This window comes from Chiloscyllium plagiosum, chromosome 35 (assembly GCF_004010195.1).
Source record: "Chiloscyllium plagiosum isolate BGI_BamShark_2017 chromosome 35, ASM401019v2, whole genome shotgun sequence".
In the NCBI taxonomy this organism is placed as follows: Eukaryota; Metazoa; Chordata; class Chondrichthyes; order Orectolobiformes; family Hemiscylliidae; genus Chiloscyllium; species Chiloscyllium plagiosum.
Window position 1 is genome coordinate 33615677 of NC_057744.1, and position 8206 is coordinate 33623882.

The following is an 8206-nucleotide window of genomic DNA, read 5'->3' on the forward strand; positions in this document are numbered from 1 at the left end:
TGACTGAGGACTGCTGATCAACAGGTTCAAGCAGGCTGGCTTTGTGAGTGTGCTAATTGGTATAACAGGCAAGGCAAGGATGGTGTAAGCATGCAGATAGGCATGAAGTGAGCAAGTGCTGAGAGCAAACAAGAAACCCTAAGGTGCTACCTGTCCAGTCCATAAGCTGTATGCCTGCAACTACACCCAAATTTTCCTTCTGCAGCCTTTCCAATGTTAGTTGCTGGTGTGTCCTGCAATACAGGTCTGTGCTCCCTAAATAGTAATCAAGTGTTAGAAGAGGTGTCATGAAGATTCCATCTATACTTCCAAATAAAATTTTTTTCTGCATTGACCTTTTTTTGAAGACAAATAGTATCATCAGCTAGCATCAGTGACAGACTTACTCTAGTGTGTCTCAATACCTTTATTAATATATCTTCTTGATTGGAAGCATAAGAAAATCTCTCCCCTTTTTTTGAGATAAAATACTCAGAACCAACAGTGTCTGATTCTTCTTGTTAATATTTAAGCAATAATTTTCATTGCTGTCCTGAGTTACCCTTGCCTTTTTTAATGCATTCCAGGGAAACATATTCACCTTGTACTTTTTGCTGCAGTTTTAGTACCTAGAACTTTAATTTCCTGATTGCCACTTTTCTGATTATTCCCTAGACATTCTAACTATTGCTATCAGTATCCCATTTATCTTCTAACAATAGTCTTTAGTATATTCTGAATATATTGCAACAGAGAAATGTTCCTTTATAATCACTTTTTAGTTCTCACGTTTCTCCTTTATTGTTTTTGTGTCCTTTTATCTGTTCTCTAAATATTTTTATTTACAAGAACACCTCACTGGAACGATGAACGGATTCTTGAGTATATAAGCTGCTCAGCAGACATCGCACCACAGTTGAGATGAACTTCTGTTGAATAAAGTGGTCTCATTTCTTCAGCAGTTGGTGCCAGACTAAAACAACTGGATTAGCAAAGCCAGTGCAGAAGAATGCTGTCATCATTGCCAACAGCCTCTACTTGTTCTCCACAGAAAATGGCAAGTTCCTTCCTTCCTCACCCTGTAACCTGCAGATCAGTGAGATGCTGAAGTTGCGAACTGTGCATGTCCACAACATGTCTCCCCTTTTGCAATGACTCACACCTTCTTCGTGACTGTCAATTGGAAGCACCTGTTCTCTAAAATTGGTACCTCTTACATCCTTCTTTGCTGCTAGCTCAAGTTCTTTATTTTCCCTATTTCTTTGACGTTCAAGTTTCTTAAAACTCCAATCTCCTATTTGTCCTCCCTTTCTATTTCAAGTTTTGTTAAATATGTAGAGACATACAGCACAGAAACAGACTCTTCAGCCCAACTAGTCCATGCTGTCCATAATCCCAAACTGAGGTAATCGCTCCTTCTTGCGATTGGCCCATGTCCCTCCAAACATTTCTTTTTTTGTGTACTTACCTGACTGTCTTTCAAATTACATAACTGTACATATATCCTCCTCACACAAACCAAATGCTGTACCTTATCTATTCCCCTCATGATTTTATAACTGTCTGAAAAGTCACCTTTCAACCTCCTAAGGTCTAGTGAAAAATGTCCAAGCTTATCCAGCCTCTCCACCTAACTCCAACATTCCATTCCCAGCAACATCTTTGTAAATCTCTTCTGAACCCTCTCTAGCTTAATAATATCTTTCCTTTTACAGAGCTATTATATGTCCATCAGTCTCTGTTTATTTCTCTTCTTAAAATTTTTTTTTCATTTCTAACTGCAGCTTAGGTATTTTTAGTCATGGTATCTTTCCTCCCAATTCTAGCAACTTATCCTTATGAGATCCTACTTTTACTTTATTTGCTAACTCTCTTAGTTTAGTTTTGTCAAAAAATTTAAATAATCAATTTTTATACCTTAAACTTCCAGAAAACTCTTAGCAACTTTCAAAGCCATTTTCAAATTCTGTGTAGTAAACTTCACCACAATACAATTGCTTTGTCAAAAACCAGTACACAACTGTTATTTGAAAAAAACACAGATTCCTCTTAAGTTCAATGATTTCAAAAATTCCACCAAAAGCCTGCAATTTTTATGATCGCAGCTGATGTTATTACTGGAAAAGCCAAATGCCAGACCAAAATCTGGCTTGATAGAGATTTTATTTATTTTAACCAAGTGATCTCTTACTGAAATGTAAGCATGCAATATTCAGATTTAGATTTAACAATAAAATAGGAGTTTATTTTACGAAGAAATTATGATAAAATAGAATACATTAAACTATGTATTATACATGTAAAGATTTTGAAACACATCTTAAAAATATAATCCCCAAATACTGCTTTTCAGATTGCAAAAGCACCCCTTTTACAGATCCAAAAATACTAAGTTATAGATCCCAAAAGCAACCTCTACAATATATCACTAGAAAATATCTCTGCCATTGCCTCTGTAAGCTTGATTGAAACCGTGGCTTCAGTTCCCAGTCTGGAGAATCTGGTAGCTTCTTCCTGGAGCTTTTATACACCTGAGCAGAAGTTATGTTGGCTTCAAATGACCTGTTTTGGATTTTACCCATACACTCTAGTTCTGAACTATTACTAAACTCCTTACTCAGAGGTAATCTTTTTCTTGCAGAACTAAAATATTTTCATACTTTCTCAGGACCAACTACACACCCATTTTCAGTCAAGGCTTATGCAGAACTTCCCCAAACTGAAATAAAAACAAAAAGGTTTCTGCAAACTACAACTGTCTCTCCCTAAGCTGAAAATTAAAACAAGAACAGAATCTTCCATCAGAAAGACTAACATACTAAAATCTCCCAATGTAAATAAAAACTAATTAATTCCTCTCTTAAGCTCTTTTAAATGAAATCTCCTTGGCTGCAAAAATACCTAAATGTTAATCATTAAAACACTTACAGACAAAAATGACCTCATGTCACTAAAAGGGATTGATCTCATATAAGTGGGGACAGGAGAATCACTAAATAACTGTTGCAAACGTTTCGTCCCCTGGCTAGGCGACATCATCAGTGCTTGGGAGCCTCCTGCGAAGCGCTTCTTCGGTGTTTATAGTGGTCTGTCCCTGCCGCTTCCGGTTGTCAGTTTCAGCTGTCCGCTGTAGTGGTTGGTATATTGGGTCCAGGTCGATGTGTTTGTTGATGGAGTTTGTGGATGAATGCCATGCGTCTCGGAATTCCCTGGCTGTTCTCTGTCTGGCTTGCCCTATGATAGTAGTGTTGTCCCAGTCGAATTCATCTTGCTTGTTGTCTGTGTGTGTGGCTACTAAGGATAGCTGGTCGTGTCGTTTCGTGGCTAGTTGATGTTCATGTATGCGGATTGTTAGCTGTCTTCCTGTTTGTCCTATATAGTGATTAGTGCAGTCCTTGCATGGTATTTTGTACACTACATTCGTCTTGTTCATGTTGGGTATCGGGTCCTTCGTTCTGGTGAGTTGTTGTCTGAGCGTGGCTGTTGGTTTGTGTGCCATTATGAGTCGTAGGGGTCGCAGTAGTCTGGCAGTCAGTTCCGAGTTGCTCCTGATGTATGGTAGTGTGGCTAGTCCTTTTGGTTGTGGTATGTCCTCGTTCCGTGGTCTTTCTCTTAGGCATCTGTTGATGAAGTTGCGCGGGTATCCGTTTTTGGCGAATACCTTGTATAGGTGTTCCTCTTCTTCTTTTTGCAGTTCTGGTGTACTGCAGTGTGTTGTGGCCCTTTTGAATAGTGTCCTGATGCAGCTTCGTTTGTGTGTGTTGGGGTGGTTACTTTCATAGTTTAGGACTTGGTCTGTGTGTGTCGCTTTTCTGTATACTCTTGTGGTGAATTCTCCGTTTGGTGTTCTCTGTACCATCACGTCTAGGGAGAGGTTGAATAGGCTATTTTCCCCAGAGCGTCGGAGGCTGACGGGTGACCTTATAGAGCTTTACAAAATCATGAGGGACATGGATAGAATAAATAGACAAAGTATTTTCCCTGGGTTGGGGGAGTGCAGAACAAGAGGGCATAGGTTTAGGGTGAGAGGGGAAAGATATAAAAAGGACCAAAGGGGCAACTTTTTCATGCAGAGGGTGGTACATGTATGGAATGAACTGCCAGGGGAAGTGGTGGAGGCTGGTACAATTGCAACATTTAAAAGACATTTGGATGGGTATATGAATAGGAAGGGTTTGGAGGGATAAAGGCCAGGTGCTGGCGGGTGGGACTAAATTGGGTTAGGATAACTGGACGGGTTGGACTGAAGGGTCTGTTTTCCATGCTGTTCATCCCTATGACTCTATGACTGTCACTCTTTGAACAGACATCCAGCACACAGTTTGGACCAGGCTCCATCTCGGGCTGCTCACTTGCTGTCTTAGTGTTTGGCTCACATCGCAGTTACCTGCGTACTCGCAGCATTGACGACTTGCCAGGCCTGTTTCTGTATTGGCGATTCAGCCAGAGCCAAAGGCTATGAGTACTGCCATACTGATGTCCTCTTTAATGCAGACATAAAGAGAGACTGCTTGTCATGTGTGTCAATAGGGATTTGTCTGACGGGCACAAAAGTCTTGCTGCACAGCACACAGAGATGCCAATATAATACCTACAGCAAATGCCAGCTACCTTTGTGGCAAACAGGCTGCACTATGCATATTCAACCAAATGGTCCAATAAGAAAGTACTGTGCATTCGTCATCAGTGTATCAAACTGGGTTGGTTCTCTGTCAGAGGTACCACCAGAGGTCTCACAGGCACAGTCTGCAGACAGTTCAGGGGCTGGGCCATGATCATTTGTTGGTTTGGGTTACTCATGGTCAGGAGATATGTCCAGTTACACCCTTAGGTATGGACAAGAGTCAGTGCTGTAGAGCCAGTAAAAACAGTTTGGGAAATCTCTTATCATTTTCTGGGTGGAAAATGGAGCTAGAAATTGGCAGGGAAAAGACCAATGGGGGCAAAGTGCCAGCTTGATTGGTGATAGTATGGGATCCAACATTGCAGGACAACAGGGCAAATACATGAAGCAACTATTTGCAACCCAAAGCTGCATTTAATTAGAAATCATTTTGTTGCTTATTTGCTATACATACAGAGTTTTTAGATTAGATTAGATTAGATTACAGTGTGGAAACAGGCCCTTCGGCCCAACATGTCCACACCGACCCGCCGAAGTGCAACCCACCCATTACTCTACATTTACCCCTTCACCTAACACTACGGGCAATTCAGCATGGCCAATTCACCTGACCTGCACATCTTTGGAATGTGGGAGGAAACCGGAGCACCCGGAGGAAACCCACGCAGACACGGGGAGTATGTGCAAACTCCACACAGTCAGTCGCCTGAGGGTGGGAATTGAACCCGGGTCTCTGGGGCTGTGAGGCAGCAGTGCTAACCACTGTGCCACCATGCCACCCACTAAGGTACTTAGCATTCAGATGCTGGTTAAATGCAGATTGCTCCGTATCGTTGGCACTTGCAAACATTGACAACTCAATGATACTACAGTTAGCAGTGATGATGTTAAAAGAGGCCAACGCTGGCCAGTGGTGAACCATTAATCATCCAATTTCCAAAGGAGATGTAGGAGGTGGAGACCTTTTTTTTTCATCTGTTTTGTAAGTACAAAGATTATCTCTACTGAATGCAGTGAAAGAATTCATGATTGATGTGGGTTTGAGATCGGACTAGGGTCAGAGCACAGCAGGCTGTCCATTAATTTGGAATGTCTTGGACTCTCAGCTGGTGCGGTATTTTCACCATTTTGGTGTCCATGCTGAGGCTGAAGCTGAAGCGTTATTAGCTTACTGTACGTCTCATTTTGGGGAGGAGTGTGTGCAGCACTTACCTGCGGGCAATGCTAACAATAACTCCTCTGAGACTAAAAACAACTTTTGCTCCTTGTGTTACCAGCATAGACCATTTCCACTGAGAGTCCTGTGTCTTGCTATTATGGGGATGTTGATCGCTGGTGGCTGCCTTCCTGAGAAATTGAAGGTGCAGGGAGGAAGCTTGGGACTAAAGGGAAGCCTTGGAGCAGCAACAAGCTACCATGGAAAACAAGAAACTCAGCCCAGGAAGGCATCCACTGCTGCAGGGACCCTCAATATTGAGGACCACGAGTGGCAGAGAGTTTTTGCTCCTAATTCCATTTCCTGAGGATGAGTGAGGCATGGTGTTGATACAGGCTTTGTTTGTCCTGGAACACTGTGACAGCAATGTGACAGATGCTGGAGATAGACCCGAGGAACGGGAGGCCATCTTCTCCCGGGGGCTGTGTAGGGGACAGCAGCTTTGAGTGTCTCTGTGACTGGTTCCTTCCAGGGAATGACGGCTCACTCAGTCTGAGTGGGATCTCTCAGTCATGTACCTACAATGCATCTGCATGGTGAGTGATGCCCGCAATGGAAGATCACCCTGACTCATTTTGTTTCCCGACGATGAGGTCAGTGCAGTAGGATTCAGGAACATAGATGACTTTCCCCAAGTTTAATGCACCATTTACTGTATACACGCGGCACTGAGAAGGTCATACTGCAATGCTGTGGAATTCATCAACAGTCAGGGTGTCCATTCTAATAATATTATGGTATTCTGTGATGTGTATCCATTATCGTGGCAGCTGTGACAACTCCTACATCCTGGAGCACTCTCATATACCTGGTGTGTTTGAGGGTTCAGGGAGCCTTAGAAGGTTGTTACTAGGAGAAAAGGAAAACCAATTGCGACCATGCCTCATTACAGTATGTGGAATTCCCTGATGATCCAGAGTGCTGCATATGTTGCAACCTAGATCACAGTAGAGCAGAAAACAGGGCTGCTGAAGATGTGGTTTCACTGCTTGTACTGTTCAGAATAGGTGGGGCATCAGAGGTTGAGGAATCCTGTCTAGTACAGTCTGGACAGAGTGTGGCAATGAGGATATTAATGAGCTGGGAGAATGGGAACAGTCTTCTTAGCAGTAGATCCACTTCACTAAATGGGAGCTAGGTACAGCAGACTATCATAGAGTGTTAAGGAGTTGTTGGTCATTTTGCCACAATATGGTTTGCATTCACGGGGTGACGTGAAGCCGCTATGGTTTTGTTTATGTTTCCTTTTGATGGCTATCAATACAAGCTCATATTTGAAATTGTTTGATTGCTTAGTAGTACATGATGTTCCCATACATGTCTTTGTGACTGCGATGCAGTCATGTTGGAGATGATGGGGAGCACTGCATTGCCAATGTTTGTCTGGTTGCAGAATGGCCTTTTAAAGATTGTGCAGGCAAAAGGGATGCTGATGGTTTGGCAGGTAGCTGCTGAATGGCAAGTTGTTCTACTTGTCATAGGATGACGTTAGAATCTAACATGAAGAATGCATGGGGGGGGGGGTGGAATAAGGGCGGCACGGTGGCACAGTGGTTAGCACTGCTGCCTCACAGCGCCAGAGACCCGGGTTCAATTCCCTCCTCAGGCGACTGACTGTGTGGAGTTTGCACGTTCTCCCCGTGTCTGCGTGGGTTTCCTCCGGGTGCTCCGGTTTCCTCCCACAATCCAAAGATGTGCAGGGTCAGGTGAATTGGCCATACTAAATTACCCGTAGTGTTAGGTAAGGGGTAAATGTAGGGGTATGGGTGGGTTTCGCTTCGGCGGGTCGGTGTGGACATGTTGGGCCGAAGGGCCTGTTTCCACACTGTAATGTAATCTAATGTAATCTAAAAAAAAAGTCATTATTGAGGTGCATTTGATGAGGTACATTGCAAATCTAGCAATATTTCTCAATGTGAATCCGTCCAAAAAACTTCACAGAGATTTAACTTTTCAAAAAACATTTAATATTCAGTGTATTTAATTGCAATGGATCATCTCTGTAACTAGGAAAAGTGTTATTTCAAGTTGTGATCCGTGGAATAAGAAGACTAGAGCAACAGTGCAATCCTGCACCCTGGATCATAATGCAAAAGAGAAAGAAAGGATTTCTATAATCCTTTCAAAACCTTGGCATGACATGAAGCCATTGCACAGCCAGTAGAAAGGTAGCTATCATGGCAACCAATCTATACACGACAAAATCCCACAGCAATGAGATAACATCCCAATAATTTCATTTTAAATATTGTTGAGAGATAAACATTTTCCAGGACAATAAAGAGATAATATCAGTTCTCAAATTAATGCTCTGATATCTAATACTGTCATCTGAGAGAGCTGTAAGAAATGGCACAACTGACAATCTGCATTCGAGGGTCAGCCTG